A 17,685-nucleotide genomic window follows, 5' to 3' on the forward strand; every position below is an offset into this window, starting at 1 on the left:
GAGAAGCCAAGATTATACCTTTCTGAAATACTAATTTTTAAATCGTGCGAAGGTAGTTGTTGTGTTTAAGTGAGCGGTAAATTTTTGAATACGTAATCATGAGATCGTAGGTTCAAATTAAATAGGGAAATAGTAATATTGTATCATTATGTAATATTTATGACCTGTATTCAATTTATATATATTACTTAAGGCTTTGAACAACTATTTCAGACTACACTGGTGTCCTTAAGAGCTCAACATACCGATGAAGCTACTATCTGTAATTGGTTTACTATTAAGTGATTTGGAACCTACCAACACGATAGGAGACTTCTTTGGAAGAAACGAAGTTGATGTTAACTTAAGTAGTTGTATCAGTGATATAATTAAGAAACAGTTTAGTTCTAGGCAGATAGCAATTGTAGTTGAAGAAGAAATAACATATGAAGTTAATGTGGCATTTGATGATTACAAAAATGGAATCGTGAGATTTAACAACTTTACAAGTGTTTACAGGTGGGGGAAGCCAGAACACTTCAAATTGGAGTTTAGTGAAGATAATGTGGTCTACATTTTCTTAGTGTCAGAAGCGAAGATTTTTAATACAATGATCCTGAAGATGCAAAGCAACTTTTTCACTGCTAGAAGCAAATTTGTTGTAATGATTAGGAACTGTGTTTATTGCACTGAAGTTGTTATAAGAATATTTCGTATCTCAATGCAAAATAGTATTTTCGATATTATTGTGGCCATCGAATCAACGAATACTAGTAAACAACAGGAAAAACATGTTCTAATTTACACATACTTCCCGTTCTCCAAAAATGGCTGTAGATCTAGTGATGATATAGTGCTGATAAATGTATGGAGGAATGGAGTGTTTGAAAACGACTCTGGACTATTCCCAAACAAGGTTCGCAATTTGTATGGTTGTACTTTCCCTATAACAGCTGCTCATTCAGCTCCTCAAATAATTATTCAAATGGATTCAAATGGCACCTACAAAGTAGTGGCAGGAGTATCACTAAACACAATAAATACAATTGCAATGAAATTAAATTTTTCTTTGAATATTACAGCTAGATATGACTGGAAGGAACATGGATATCGCTTAAAGAACGGTTCTTATTACGGGGATATGAATCGTATTATTACTGGAGAATTAGAAGGTAGTTTTGTAGGAGTGTCGATGAAACCGTATCACTTAATGTATTTTGACCCGATATTATCTGGTGATTTTACACGTTTTGTGTGGATAACGTCTCCACCAGATTTCTATCCTAAATGGATGAATTTGTTTTTCCCCTTCCAACCTATTACATGGGTCTGTACTGTTTTATCATACGCCCTTGTTATCCTCTGCACGATTGCAACTAAATTGCAAGTAAAGCAATATATTAATCATTCAATGTTTTCTTCTCCAATCTTATATAATATGTGCATCTTACTATGTATATCTGTATCAAAACCACCACCAATATCAATTGTAAGAATCGTGTTTCTCACTTGGGTTCTCGGTACATTTCTTATTAATTTCTTTTACCAAGGATCTTTGTTTAGTTTTATTACTAAACCAAAACGCTATCCATTTATCAATACTAACCATGATCTTGTTAGTTCTGGACTATGTGTAGGGGGCCTTGGAACTCATCGTCGCTTTTTCAGTGATAAATCTGACCCCATCATGAAAGCTATTTACAACAAATGGGAGGATCAAGAGGGCGGTTGGAACAAATCAATCCAAAGGATTACTGAGGTAGGTGACTTTGCTCTCTTAACAGACTCTTCGTTTGCAGAATACTTAATCTACGAAACTTCATTATTCAACTCAAAAGGAAAGCCTCTGCTACATTTCGTTCAACAGGTTGTTCTTTCATCTCCTACAGCGTACCGACTTCGCCGCCATTCACCGTACTTGAAAACATTTAATCGGATAATAAGCTTATTAGTGGAATCTGGATTACTTGCTCAGTGGAAGAAGAAGGTGACGTTTGAGATTCTACTCACAGCGAGAAATTCCAATAATTTTGACGAAGACAGTGGAGTAGTTGCAATTAATTTGAAAGATTTAATGGGCATATTTGCTGTTCTTATTTTTGGGTTAACTCTAAGCTTAACTGTGTTTCTAATGGAGTTAATTGTGAAGTATCTTTGTCGGGATACAGTAATATTACAACAGGACTATTGAACATTTAATTGTATTGATTTTAACTATGAAATGGAATGAATCTTTTAGTTTAAGATATTATAGTTTCGCTCTTAAGTACCAATAATATGGATGATCAATACATGTGAATGATCATTGTATAATTAGTGGAGTGAAAATGTGGTAGGAAACGAAACAATTCTGCCAAAACCAACGGACACATAATGATGCCTCTCCTAAACTCACATGGACTTTGGTCGAACCAGGAAACATTCGTATCAAAGATGAGCGCTCTGACAGTAAGCCATCATTTGTACTTTACATTGATTTATTTCGTATTTGTTCAACGGGTTTAAATGCAGAACGTTGTATTTGCACATGATAATGGGCGCTTTGATGGGGTTATTTCTCACTTCAAAATAGAGAAGAAACGATGTTATCCTTTCCAAAGAACAAGAAAAATGATTTACTGATTAGTTATATTAAAATTACATTATTATTATTATTATTATTATTATTATTATTATTATTATTATTATTATTATTATTATTATTATTATTATTATATTTATTGTTATAATACAATCTGAACATTAAGACAGACGTATGTTTCATGTATTCTCTCCTTTTATTTCACTTGTAAGTCCTGAAGATAACATTGGTCTATGTTGTGGCTTGATGGTGCAATATCTTTTCTATCCATCTTATTGTAATTTCTCCAAGTTTGTAAACTATTTACTTCTGGAACAATTTCTTTTCGAAATTTATTATATTGTAACCTACCATGATTAAGAAATTGAAAATAAGATAGAGAGATAAAGCGTAGTAAGAAAACGTTAAGACATCTAACTGTTTTCGCAAATGAAAGTAATATTTACTTGATTAAAATATGATAGAAAAGAATAAAATAATTGTTTCCTACCATGTTCTGTTTTAACTTGATTTCTCTGTAAAGATATATACATACTGTGATGTTATTTATAAGTGAGAAAAAGCTATGTATATATGTTTAACGTAAATAGCCTAAAGTTATAATTGATAGTCACAAAATCTACCTACTGTACATAAGTTTATTAAGAAAAAGATTAATAATAATAAAAATAATAATAAAATGTTTTTGTAACATGTAGAGTTTTAATGTCTTCTTCAATGCACATCTTTTAAATGAAACAGATAGGTTAGGGTACACAAATTTTACATTAATGGTAACTCAGGGACATAATAAATACTATGAAACATTACTTTTATTGCATTAAAGTTACAACTCAGTGAGAATATTTTAACGAATGTTAAAAATTTTCCTATGTAAAATAAATGTTCCAAAGGAGAACAATTTTTTTTACAAATATTTCCCTGATGAAATAACTGCAGACAGGTAAGTATTTTACATAATTTAGCACAATCTATTTTTAACGGTGAATAAGTTGTACTGAAGCTTATATTCAATATACTGTATGTCAAATAAACTTGATTTAGATCAATATATAGAGTGCACCTTGCACTAGAGATGCAGTAAAGCTAAATTTAGTTTCTCAAACCTAACATGGAGTGCAATCATTATATTTACATATTGCCAACACACTGAGTAAAGATTATTATCCAACACTACTATTCCCGTTATATTATATTATTCGTTAAGAAAAGACAAGTCACTAGTATTTAATCTGCCACTCTCTTTTCTTTTCTTAACGAACAACATAACATAACGGGAATAGTTGTGTTTGATAATCTTTGCTCAATCTGTTGACAGTATGTACTCAATCTGTCACTATGTTATCCCAGAATGCAATATAAGTAAACATGCGGAGCCTCACTACAGGAAAGACAGTGCTTCTTTTGCTGGTTTATTTTGTGTGGGTTGCACCTCTGTCCTTCATGGACCGCAGATATTAGCTATGCACGCTAAACATAATTCAAAAATTGCGCCCCCTTATATACTTTTCACCATAAATCAGGGTTGGCTGGTTTAAACCAAGGTGGTTTAAACCAAGGTTTAAACCAGCTTGTTTTTTTTAAAAAACCAACTGGTTTAAACCAAACAACAAAAAAATGTTCGTAAAAGTGTGAGTGTTTGTAAAATCTTGATGAACACACATTTGTGGGTTATCACGTTTCACTCCCGTATATTATTCGTATTATATTCAGACCTAAATTCCCCATTCATTACTCCAAAAGATTATACTACAAAAGCAACTTTTTTTTATAAGTTTATAAATGTTTATTTTGTGATTTTTTGTAGTTGTTATTATTGTTATGTAATTGCAATCGAAGAAAAATTCTAAATATTGTTGCGTTTCAATGTTTACTATTGATTAAAAAATCGAAAATGCCGTACTTTTTGTGTGTGTGCGGGGGGGGGGGGTCATACAGACCCCACGAGAGGCATTTAGTGAAATAAGTATCTTTGGTATCTATTTATGTATAAATGAGTCTGAGCCAAATAATTCTCAAATAATAATTCGTATCTTTACTCACTTTTCTTATTGATATGCAGATTAAGTCGGTGTATTTCTTTAATTTGGTCCAATAAAAGTCGTTAACTAACTTGAACTAAATTAGTTCTTCTGTACTCCGTAGTACTTTGAAATTGTTCATATGTAATTCTGTGTAATGGTTTCACTTGTGCAACTGTTTATCTTTTTGTCCTTCTGAAATGACTCTTGACAGTTATATTAAGAAGCATGTAAAGATCAGTACAACGTATTTTTTTTTATCAGGATTCCTTCATGAGTGAGTCGGTAGACGTATCGCATTTATGGCCAATTAGTCCTGGTTACGAGTTCAAATGGAGGACAATTTCTCTCGGATGTAACTCGAGAAGCGGTTTTTATTCCGCTTTAAGCTTATGTGACCCCTTCCAGCATAACCCGGTTGTTGCGTAATAACGTCAAGGCGAAACAAACTTATTTCTGTCCATATATGATATGAATATATAGAGAAAATTATTTAAACCATAAAAACCTGGTTTAAACCAAAAAAACCGGTTTATTTGGTTTTTTAAATAAAAACCATGGTTTTTGCCAACCCTGCCATAAATAGAACCAGACATACTACGCATGCTAATACTTACGCACACACACAACTTACTTCAATTCCCATCTAACACACAAAATATAGAATAAAAGTTGGTAATATTGTGATGTGGGTAATACTATAGTAGCATGTACCACGACATAACAGTTACACGTTTCTACATTTACATGTATCTTCTTGGCAACAAAGAACTTGTAAACTTTCCATCTCTACTCACAGTTATGTTGTAGTAGCTGCTCTGTATAAAATTATTTATATCACGATAATACCAACCATAACTCTATATAAAAACTAAAAGAAATGTTGAGGATTATGACTACAATGAACACATCTCAAGTGCTGAACTCAGATAATCCAGCCTTACAATGATAGCAAATCAAGTTTTCTATGCCACAAATATTGAATCTGGTTAACTCGTCTAAACTATTAAACTTACTAAACATCTGATGACGTTACGAGACACAAGATATTTTCTTTGTTTTTCTGCTTACGTCACATTCGCATTTTTTAAAGAACATGCAATATCATTAGAAAACGTGATTTAAACTTAAATTCGTTGGTTTAACACGAATGAGTGGGCTGTTAAATGTATAGATAGAATGATAAGTGGGGACCAAAAATGAATGTAGCACTAAATGACTACATGCTTTAGAAGACAATTTCCTCAACTAGCCTATGATAATATAAGGTAACACGATCAGACAGAAGAGGATATAAGTATACACAGTAAATAAAGTTTTGCAATGTTATTAGTGTTTAACGGAGAAATGTCTAAGAAGAGGTATATACCAATACATAGATCTTGTTGAGCTGAGCAAAATCCAAATATGCAGTTTTCAAGAATATCGATGGAAATGCATTTTTCAATAAATCTAAACATTTTTGATACTGTGCGATAACCAAGTTGTCTATTAGGATTAAATTGATATTTAAGTATACACTAACCAAACTTTTCATCGCCATACTAGCAAAATGACGGTAACGTTAATATTGTACAATAAAGAGAAGACATGCCGGTCGATAGATCATATTGATCTGGTTACAATGACATGCTTTAGGGTAAATTCTGATCTCGAGAAAAACAAATTCTTATGGCGTTTCATATATATATGTCGTTCGTTCCTAATCAGATGCTATTAATAGTTCTTATTCCTATTTATTGAAGTATTATATATTACAAATATGCATTATTAATTAGTATGATTATCCTGTGATATTGTTGTTTGGTTATCCTACAGTAATGCACACATTACTCATTTGTAAAAGTTATACCAAAAATATTCCCAAATATCACTCTAATTACCTATTATATATATATATATATATATATATATATATATATATATATATATATATATATATATATATATATTGCAATGTTCTTCACGTAACCAAACACTACGTGATGCTGTAAACAACTTTGGATGACAACCATGAAGAAGACAATCATCAAATAAAGAAGATAATGAAGTCATCAACTTTTTAGAATAAATGAGGTAGAGCATTGCAGAAGACATCAATCTTCACCTATTGATCATCACCTTCACTCTCTAAGACGCTTCAACTTTGAGAGCTTCCCTTCATTTGGACGTATGATACCCGCAATATCCTCTCCAGTTTCTAGGACGCTAGGTCTTTGAGAGATCCTTGGCTTGGAAGCCTAGTCCTTGGGAACCTTACCATTTTCTAAGACGTCTGGTCTTCAAGTTTCATCATTCTCTCTAGGACTCTCGGTCTTTGTGAGAGGTACCTTATATACACTCCTTGGCTACAAGAGCCTTGGATCTTATCATCCAGGGACACTCGGTCTCTGGGTTCTTAAAATTTCGCATAATATTTAAGAACTTCGCATTTTTAAACTGCAATTATTATTACTGTACATAGGAGGGATTTTTATAATAAAACATGATTTGAAAAATCCAAAATTACCATGTACCATTTTTACGCTTTACTCAAAAGGACAGTTTTACAATAAGCAAAGTATAAAACCTACCTTCTACTGTTGCTGTTTCTGATAACATTCACTAGCTTGCACTACTGTTGCTATTCCTATATGAAAGCTATGTTTAATATAAAATTAAGTGTAACTTCTGCATTCAAGAATAACAATGAATTTAAAAAATATATACCTCAAATATCAAAGTGTATAAATTAAACTAAATCATCTTGCTTAATGAAGAAATAATCAATTCAAATAAATGGTACGTCGACGCCGTCGAAGTATGGCATACCACAGACTGGAGCCTAGATTTGCAACAGAACACTAACAACAACATTAAACAGTGTGACACAATGACACCATTTTACTGCAGAAATTGCTCTGAGAGGCTACAACACGCAAGGACCCTAAGATAATATCTAAGAAATCTTGTGAACTCAGTCATATCGTCACAAAGATATCAGTTATAAAGAATTTAATGTATACCATATCGCCAAATTGTGTCATGAACCCCAAATGGAAGAATAGACCAACAAGATTCTGCTGATGAAAAAATTCTTCGCGAATCCAAACTTCGAGACGAACAAAACTATATCTGTAGTAGATTTGAGAAAGCAAAATCTACACAGTGAAGTCATTAAAGCATGTAACTCCAAATACCACAACAGTTGCTCAAAGAACTTACAGATAGAACTTGTAAGATTAATGAGTCTGTTGCTTTTGGGAATCGTCCGTCTCCCTTATTATCCTTAAGGCGTAATAGTGGGACGTTAAACTGAAAGATTTCATTTCATTTCATTTCATTTTTTAGGAAGCGTTGCATTTTTTATGGTTTTAAGATGGGAGGATCTGACTCTTAAACAATTAAATGGAGAAATATCCTCCGACCAGCTCAATTCAATTATACAGTTGCAATAATACAAGGTTAGCATCGCATGAGACGTTACGCAAAATATCGTACGGGTAAGATATACAATTAATTCCCGGAGCATTTTCGTACTACTTGTTTAGCATTTTGGTCTATGACTCTAGAGTTTTAACACACACGAAGTATCACAACAATGTGTTGCTTATTTAAACGGAATATTTTTTCTGTTGGTACAAAAGATTCTAATTTAAAAATTGGTCCCTCTTCGTTTAATTTGAATGGTATACAAAAAGTGCACAAACATAGTAATATGGCTCTTCTTGTACAAAAATTGGTCTGCAAATCTTTAAAGTGGCCCTTTCTCTGGGTGACACAAAATATACAAAATAATATAAAATCTAGCACCATAACTAAATAGGCCACTCATATTAATTCCTTTGTTTATTTGAATACCCCAGAACGGTATAAAATGCTGAATTAGTTAAAATTGTCCTTTTTCTGGTTGACACAAAAAATTGGTCACTCAAATTTATCCCTTCGTTTGTTTAAATATTACAAAAGTTATAAAATTCTCAATTAATTAAAATGGTCCTTTTTCGTCTTTTCTGGTTAGTACTAATTTATTCTTTCGTTTATTTGAATCAGTAAAAAATGGCACAGAAATTCTGAGCTAGCTAAAATGGCATTTGTGGTTGGTTCAAAACTAAATAGACCACAAAAATTAACCTCAGTTTTTTAAGTGGTACAAAATGGTATAAAATGCAGAGTTAGTTAAAATGAACCTTCTTCACTGTTTTCTGCTTGGTACAAAATTGAATAGGAGGCTCAAATTTATTCCTTCGTTTATTTGGATAGTACAAAAGGACATAGTCCAACCAAATTTTATTAATTCTTCTCTTTTTTCTGGTTCTAAATACTCCATCCACATTTATTCCTTTGTTTATTTGAATGGCAGAAAAAGGTACAGATATTCTGAGCAAGTTCAAATGATCCTTTTCGCCTTTTCTGGTTAGTACAAATTTATTCCTTTATTTATTTAAATAGTACAAATTAGTATAAAATACTCAGCTAGTTAACATGGACTTTTCTTTACTTTTTTAAAATAATACATTCTTTTCTGGTTCTTACATAATTGAATTGGGTACATTTTTGCTTTTTCTGGTTAGTACAAATTTATTCCTTTGTTTATCTAAATAGTACAAAATGGTATAAAATTCTGAGCTAGTTAAAATACGATTTTTTCGCTTTTTCGGGTTGGTACAAATTTATTCCTGTTTATTTAAATAGTACAAAATGGTTTAAAATACTCAGATAATTAAAATAGTCCTTTTTCATTTTTTTCTTGTTGGTCAAAAGTATATAAGCCACCCAAATTTATTGCTTCGTTTGTTTGAGTAGCACAGAAAGGTATAACATGCTGAGCTAGTTGGAATGGCATTTCTTCACTTTTTCTTCTTGGTTAAAATTTATTCCTTTGTTTGTTCAATTAATACAAAAGCGTATAAAATACTCAGATAGTTAAAATGGCCCTTCTTCGGTTTTTTCTGGTTGGTACAAAACTAAATACTCCACTCAAATTTATTCCTTCGTTTATTTGATCAGTACAAAAGGCACATCAATGCTGAGCTAGTTAAAATGGACCATTTTTGCTTCTTCTGGTTAGTACCAATTTTTTCTTTTGTTTAAATATTACAAAATGGTATCTAGTTAAAATGGCCATTGTTAGTTTTTTCTGGTTGATACAAAATTAAGTAGTCCACTCAAATTAATTGCTTGGTTTATTTGAGTAGTACAAAATGATATAAAATTTTGAGATAGTTAAAATGGCATTTCCTCGATTTGTTTGGTTTATTGGAGTAGTACAAACGTTACATATATTGTGAACTAGTTAAAATGGACCTTTTTCGCTTTTTCTAGTTAGTACTAATTTATTCCTTTGTTTGTTTAAATATTACAAAATGGTATAAAATACTCAGCTTGTTAAAATTTCCCTTCTTAGATTTTTCTGGTTGGTACAAAACAAAATACTCCACTCAAATTTATTCTTTTGTTTATTTGGGTAGTACAAAAAGATGTAAAATTTTGTGTTAGTTAAAATGGTTCTTCGCTTTTTCTGGTTAGTAGAAATTTATTCCTTCGTTTATTTGAATAGCAATAAAAGGTATAGAAATTCTGAGCTAGTTAAAATGACATTTTTCGTTGGTATAAAATTGAATAGGTTACACAAATTTATCCGTCGCTCAGTTTACGAGTTATTTACGTTTAAATATTTGACCTTTGACCTTGATGGTCAGCAGTTTTAAGAACATGTAGTACTTGACGTATTTCTAAATGTAGAAACAGCATCTCAATATGTAGCTCAATTTACGAGTTATGTACGTTTGAATATTTGACCTTTGACCTCGATGTTCAGTACTTTTGGGACATGTAGTAGTTGATGAATACTTGTGTAATTTCTGCTATGTTACATAGAGATTGATAAAAGGGAACGAATACACTCCTGCTATTGGTTCATATTCTCTGCTGTATTAAATAGGGGTTATAATCTGTGCTATGTTAAATAGTGGTTAGAGTGTTCATTGCCTTAAGTAATTTCTGCTATGTTACATAGAGGTTGGTAAAAGGAAACGAGTACACCCCTATTATATTAGTAGACTTTGCTATGATAGACAAGGTTAAAAAAGGTGCCATACTCTTTTATTAGCTCTGCTATGTGTTCGTAGTCTTAAGTAATTTTGCTATGTTAAAATAGGAATTGAAAAAGAGAACGAGTAAACCTCTATTATGTTAGTACCACTTCTGTTATGTTACTTAGTTCTGTGTTTGTAGTCTTAAGTAATTTCTGCCATGTTACATAGGGCTTGGAAAATATGTTCATAAAAGGGAACGAGTACACCCCCATTAGTCTTTACTATGTTAGTATAGGAGTGCCACTAAAATATGGTCGCTGTCCTCATAGTCTTAAGTAATTGTTTCTATGATAAAATAGGGTGGAAAAATATGCCATATTCTTTTATTAGTTCTGCTACGTGTTCGTAGTCTTATGTAATTTCTGCTATGTTAAATAGGGTTGGAAAATGTGATCATAGTTATTAGCTCTGCTGTTACATACTTGTGTTCGTAGTCTCTGTGTAATTTCTGATTGGATAATGTGTACCTTGTCTTAAGTAATTTCTGTTATGTTACATAGGCGTTGGAAAATGGGGTCATAAAAGGGAACGAATAAACCCTTAAAAATTCTTCGTAAAAGAGAACGAGTTTTCGGGGTGTTCGATTTTCCTCAGCTGGGTGATACGTGTGGCATCACGTGACATGCGACAGTGAAATATTGAATACTTGCTATCAGGCGGGACCTGGATTGTTCTAGTATGTTTAATGTGTTCCAGATCTGGGATTTTTACATTACTAACGCGATATACAAACATGTTAAAGAAACGGAGCTTGATATAGATTGGGAAGGGGTTCAAGGTCTAGAAAAAGAAAATAGAACAATGATAAGAAAATGGGAAGAAGGGCGAAGGATTAAGAAAGAAAGTGAAAGATTAATGATGGGCCAAATGGACCTCTAATACATGAATTATGGGATAGATTGTTAGATCGAATTGAAGGAAAAATTAAGGATATGAGCAATTATTATGTGAAGTAATGAAAATAAAATTATGTGATAGAGTAATGAATGGAGAGAAACTTCAAAATTAGCTTATATTTTGGATAATTTGTAAAAATATTAATGATGAAAGAGAAAGGTGAAAATAATAATGGTTAAGACAACAGTTATATCATAAATTTAAAATGAAACAATAATTTATAACAATACCTGATTGTTTCATATTAAAATTATAAAATATCTCTTCCAAGTGGTGGACTAACGAATGTAGGAGAAACGGGAGTTTAGCCCTAGAAAGACCACGCAGCTGGAGCTGAGGTCGAATCCGAGATCTCACACGCCAGTGGTGAGTGCTTTAGCCCTGAACCTTATCAAAGATACAACAATCAATAAGTAAATTTCTTTTCACAATATAAAGTATAGGGAACTTGCAAACTAAGCGGCTTCAATATGGAAATCGGAAGTAGCACTGAATCTATATCAGAAAGAAATTCGTGCAATTTTACTATTTTTACGCTTTGAATAACCAATATTGGAATTAGAAGTGGTTAAATGAAAAGCATTTTTCCTACATTGTAAAAGAACACTCGGAACATGTAAAATATGAAAGCTAATATAATACTGTCTGGGATTCCAATGTTTGACCTATTTTCACTGACATCCCCGTTTAACTGTAACGACCAGAACCAGCGAGTTACAAGTGGAAAGACTGACTAACACGCTGCATGCATCCTTTTAAGGAGATTGGTTTAATTAAAAAAAACGTCTTTTGTGTATTTTTCTGTTTGTTCATGTTTCCGTGCGGGAGACAGAAAATCTCAAAAAAATTACTTGGTAGATTATCATCAATTTTGGCCAGGATGTAGAGAGCTACAACTTGCGGAAACAGTTCATTTATGGAGGTGATCCATCTAGTTGACCGCAAGATATGGACAATCAAATATCTATTTCCCATGTATTCCTAGGGAAGTAATTATGAATATCATTCTTGCTTGTTAGACTGGCACAATGTTGTTGAGATTAGCAGATTGCATAGTGCTCATGACGTAAAATATTGATCTGTCCGTGGAATACAACGCTCAAATAAAACTACTTGGCTTTTAACTCGTCAAGCTTAAATAGTCTAAGTTCTATTTTCAAATATTTATTCATCTTAAAGTATTATTCATTTAATTTGAGGTAAAATTTTATCTTTAAATGTAGCTTCGTAAAATTTAGCTTGTTAAAGAATTTGGTTCACCAAAAGGCAAACAAACTTTCTTCACGTGGTGACTTAAGGCACTGCTACTATTTTCTTTCTTTCTTTTTTCTTTTTTCATTTCTTTTACGTTGAAACGAAAGACTAGTAGCTCTTGCAATGACACAGCGTGGAAACCTAAGAAAACTCTTTGTGGCGTTCCCACTCTAATTAGGATACCAGTCTCGTATAGGCGTGTGTTGGTGATGAGAAAGGATATTAAATTCGAATTAATGAAACAACGAAACGTTCCATAATAAGCAAGAAACTACATATATGTGGGCCTTTTTTGATACAAAGAACACCAACAACAAGTTCATTCCTACGTTTAAGTGATTCTCCTGTACAGTTTCATGAAGTTATGAAACAGGCGTACTGAAACATTTTGGTACACAGAATATGAACATCTTACTTACCTCAGCCGCTAGCATGGTTTGGTAATTCAGTTGTAATGCAGGCGAGATAAATAGAGAACAGCTTATACTACGTGAGTTGATCTTACATGATTGTCTGTGCTAGCCACCAACTGCACCGCATTCACTCATTCTCTCAGTGTTGCATACGAGCAAAAAGCACAAAAATTCACTCGAACTTATGAATCTATCTCACTTACTTCCATCCCAAAAGATTGGGAGTCGAATTTCTAGTTCAGAAGGAGAATATAAATCTGTTGAACCATTGAACATCATGACACGAAATAGTGAATGATGGGAAAGTTTTTGCATTGAATTTTAAGAATTTAGAAAATGTCATCCTATATTGTTGCGGAAGGGAAAAAGTTAAGTATTATTAAATGTTTCTTTTGAACTGTTGAAGATAAATGCAGAATATGTTTGTGGTCTATTTGATGAGTACAATACGAATACCTCATTCACTTGCAGGATTTAATATCTCTATCAAAGAGTGAGAGAAGGGGTAGATATGACGCTTGCTACCATAGGACATGAATTCTTCTGAGTCGTTCCGCACAAATTTGGATCCTCCTGATACAATGAACAAGAGCAACGGATAGGACTGGTGATATGTTCCTGTAAATCCAACACTCTTGGAGGCGTAACAAATTAATGGGGAACGCCTTAAGTACTATGTGGACCTATTTTGTATGGTAGTTCGTGCGTCTGGCAACTGCAGCAGCTTTGAACCCAGATTGTGGTTAAGAGTTCATGTAATTAGTAGGTCTCGTCCTTCATAACGCTGTGTTTCATAAGGAAGCAAAACATAGAAAATCGGTCAACAAGACTTTTGCTTGTATGAATGTTGCAAATCCATTCCCATACAAAGTAGGAATACCTTCGAACTCACTACTTTGGCTTCTGGGCTTCTATTGAAAATTCCTGTTCCCTGTTGGTTTTAATGCCTATCAGATAGTGGGAATAATGTTGGCATACGAATTACATAGCAAATAAGTTTTAGAAAGATTTGATTTGAGATGGATACAACCTTTATTGACGTTGTTGAGTGAAATTTGCTGCAATATTACCTTGCTCGTCCGTTTGCATTATTAACTTACTCTGAATCTTATTTGCTGTTAGGATGGAAAGTGTTAATGTGGTGAACGCAGGGAGCTGAAGAAATGGGATATAGTTTTCAAAGGCACGAAATATACAATACTAAGAATCTTTAAATCTTAGAAAGAGAATACTGCATTCATTTTCAGTAAAACTAATTAACTATATGGCCTATGAAACTCGGAGGTTCAATGATATGTTCACAAAAGCTCTGTTGACTTCTGTCCTAACCAACTGGATCCAGTTTTAATTTTGTATTTCTTTTTTTGCGAAATCCACCTTAATATTGTCCTTCATCTGCACTTAGGTCTTCCTAATGGTCGTTTTCCGATTTTGTCTTCCAGTTAAGACTTTGAAAGCGTTCCTATTTTCTTCCACCCTGGGTACATGACTTTTACATAAACCTCCTAAACTTGATGACCCTAACAATGTTTGGCAAATGGTATAATTCATGCAGCTCCTTCTTATGAAGTTTCCCCCATTTCTCACACTTGTTCTTCTTGGGTTCAAATATTCTTCCCAGGATTTTATTTTTAATAAAAACATCCAGAAAAATCTATCCCGAAAGGTTGGAAAGAACGGGAAATTCAACTATTATTAAACGTTTCTTATGAACCTTTAGAGATAAAGCTAAGATATTTAATATGAGATCTTTTGATAGAATGGAGGATGAATATCTCTCCAACTTGCACAAATTTTGGATATTCCAATTCCAAAGAGTGGAGAAGGTGGAATTTAATAATTGTTTAGTGTTTCTTCCGAAATGCTGAATATAATAGTTTCACCTCAGATAATACAAATTTCTTATTTATTTACATAAGAATATTAGAGGTTCAAGCACACATTCGCAAGTTATTTTATTAACTTTTCTGTTCTTTTCGATATTCATCGTTACATTAAATATTTTTACAGAGTAATAACATATTTCTTGTTTGTACTTTTTTTAAAACGTTCCTCTTAATGTCATTATTTTTTTAATACCATGTCCAAGTTTTCTCATTTACTGACTTTCTTTCTATTAGTACGATAATGTTTCTGTGAATGCCGTCGCCGCTTGTCATCATGTGTTTCGTCTTATCTATATTTTCAGCTTCTTAATCACTGTTAGAATGATATTCTATTTTTCTTGCACTGATACTATATCATCTCTCATATCATATGTTGCAACATCTTCATATGATTTGTTTTCCTCCTACCTGGTGTGAGCGGGAGGAATGTGAGATTGCATAATATGAATAAATTACCAAACTAATTAATATTCAAAATGCAAATGTGGGAGGAATCTTAATATTTAAACTGCTAATTTATTTAAATTACTGCAACCTCCTGCCACAAAGTTAATTTACTAAAATTAGTCAGTCGGTAGAGTCTTAGAATGAATAAAATTAAAATTTTGAAAAAGATAAACAAGATTCCTGTTATGCATGAAACTCTAAATTACAGGTTTACTATGGTTTTAACACCCATCCTGTATGCGAAAAACACCCAAAATACGCTCATCGTAATCACGATCCATTGATAGACCCAGCTTCTGGCCTGAAAAGCAAACAAGATAGACAAAAGGGTAGCACATTACCTTGCGGCCAAACTGCAAACAATAAAGAAGTCAACATTCCAGTGGTAATCCTGTTTTAATGCACCACTTCCGTAATTCCAGATGCACACAAATATTATTACAAGAGCACTCGCGCGCACGGTCTCGCTATGAGGCCTGAGAAAAAGAAAAAAAAATATTTCTTTTTAATATTTCTTTATCACACTTTTGAGCTCTGAATTTGTTATCGTTCGTGCACTTTTGAAGTTAAGGCGCCGCGCTCTTCTTGCTTGAAGTGTCTCTGCTTTCACTATGGAATGCACTTCCGGGTCGAGTTTCTTCCAATGTTGTGGACCATGCTCCTTTCCCTCCTGTCGTGCTGCTAGGCTCGGTCAACCGTCATCCTTCTTCTGCCATTGGATTTCAGTAACACCAGTGGCGGTTCAAAGGGGTAGTCCTTGGTGCGATAACACTAGCGACTAGGTTTATATACGAAGAAAGTTCTCGCTAGCCTAACATCATCAGACACACTGACGTTCTCTTGCATTAAACCCGCCTACTTAATACAAGCAAAAGGCTCAGTTCTTGTATTCAATGGTGATTAAATAAACTATGCTATAAGATAGCATTGAAGATTGCCCCACAGAATTCGGCATTGAGTTTTCTTCAATAATGATGTTACTAGCTTTAGATTTCACTATTAGTAACGTAAACAAGTGATCCGGCGTGTGACGTAAAATGGCAAAATTTACTACTGGTGCGAAGCACTTTACGAAATATAGTGTAAAGCATTGTCTCTTCCCACTAGTAAGTTGTGATACATGTAGCACTTTGTCTTATATCACTTTTATACTTTTGTAAAACACACTTTTGTAAATATTAGTGGTATCTCCTACTCTCCCATTCCACCACGAGAATGTTAGTTCAGAGTAAACGAAGAAATACCGTAGGTAAATTCACTATTATTACCCATTTCAAAGCACACACGCACTAAGTATATCTTTGTACTTAACGAACTATTATTGCTAACACATAGCTAAATGTTACAAAGTTTCACGTAACTGACGGTTACCACGACTACGAATTTCAGTGTTCGATGTGCACTGTATCGCGATTCAGGAAGAACTGTCCTTTCTGGTTGTCCCGAGTAATGTTATATTCTTTTGCGGTTCATTGTTTCTTTCAACTTTTGGGTCGGGCCAATCCACTATAGCCCGCTCCACTGGAATAGGGGTGAAGGTGCATCCCTCACCTGTGAGTTTCCAGTGACCTAGAAAACTCGAAATGCCACACTTTTTCATGTTCTTTTCCACTTTGTAGTTCACTTCAATTGCATCGTTGAATGTCACTATGTGTGTAATATAGCTTAATAATCAAGCTTCAGTTTAGTATATAGCACTCACACACACTGTGCTGTATTTATAATGAAATATTAAAATAAACACCAACCTTATTCAAACTTCGTCACTTGACATGTTTACTTAGATACCTTGACAGGTGAAGCCACCTATCGGCGACACCAGGAACTGTTTGAACAAGTGACATTAAATATGGTAAATTACAGAAACGGATGCATTGAAGGATTGTGTTTTCTGAGTTGATTAAAGAAGTTAATTAAACAATTTAAATGAGCTATACAAAATACAAACAAATTAAAATGACTCTAGACAAGGCTAAAGTAGCCTGACACATGATAATAAACATAATATAACTGGTTGGAAGTTCGCTTCTCTCTTGCAACAGTATTGCATTCTCGACTATATTAAAAAAACAAACTGAGGTATGTGTTAGTCTCTCTGCATACCTTCCACAACCATAAACTAGGCCTAAA

This window comes from Thermobia domestica, chromosome 3 (assembly GCF_964235325.1).
Source record: "Thermobia domestica chromosome 3, izTheDome1.hap1.1, whole genome shotgun sequence".
NCBI classification, from domain to species: Eukaryota; Metazoa; Arthropoda; class Insecta; order Zygentoma; family Lepismatidae; genus Thermobia; species Thermobia domestica.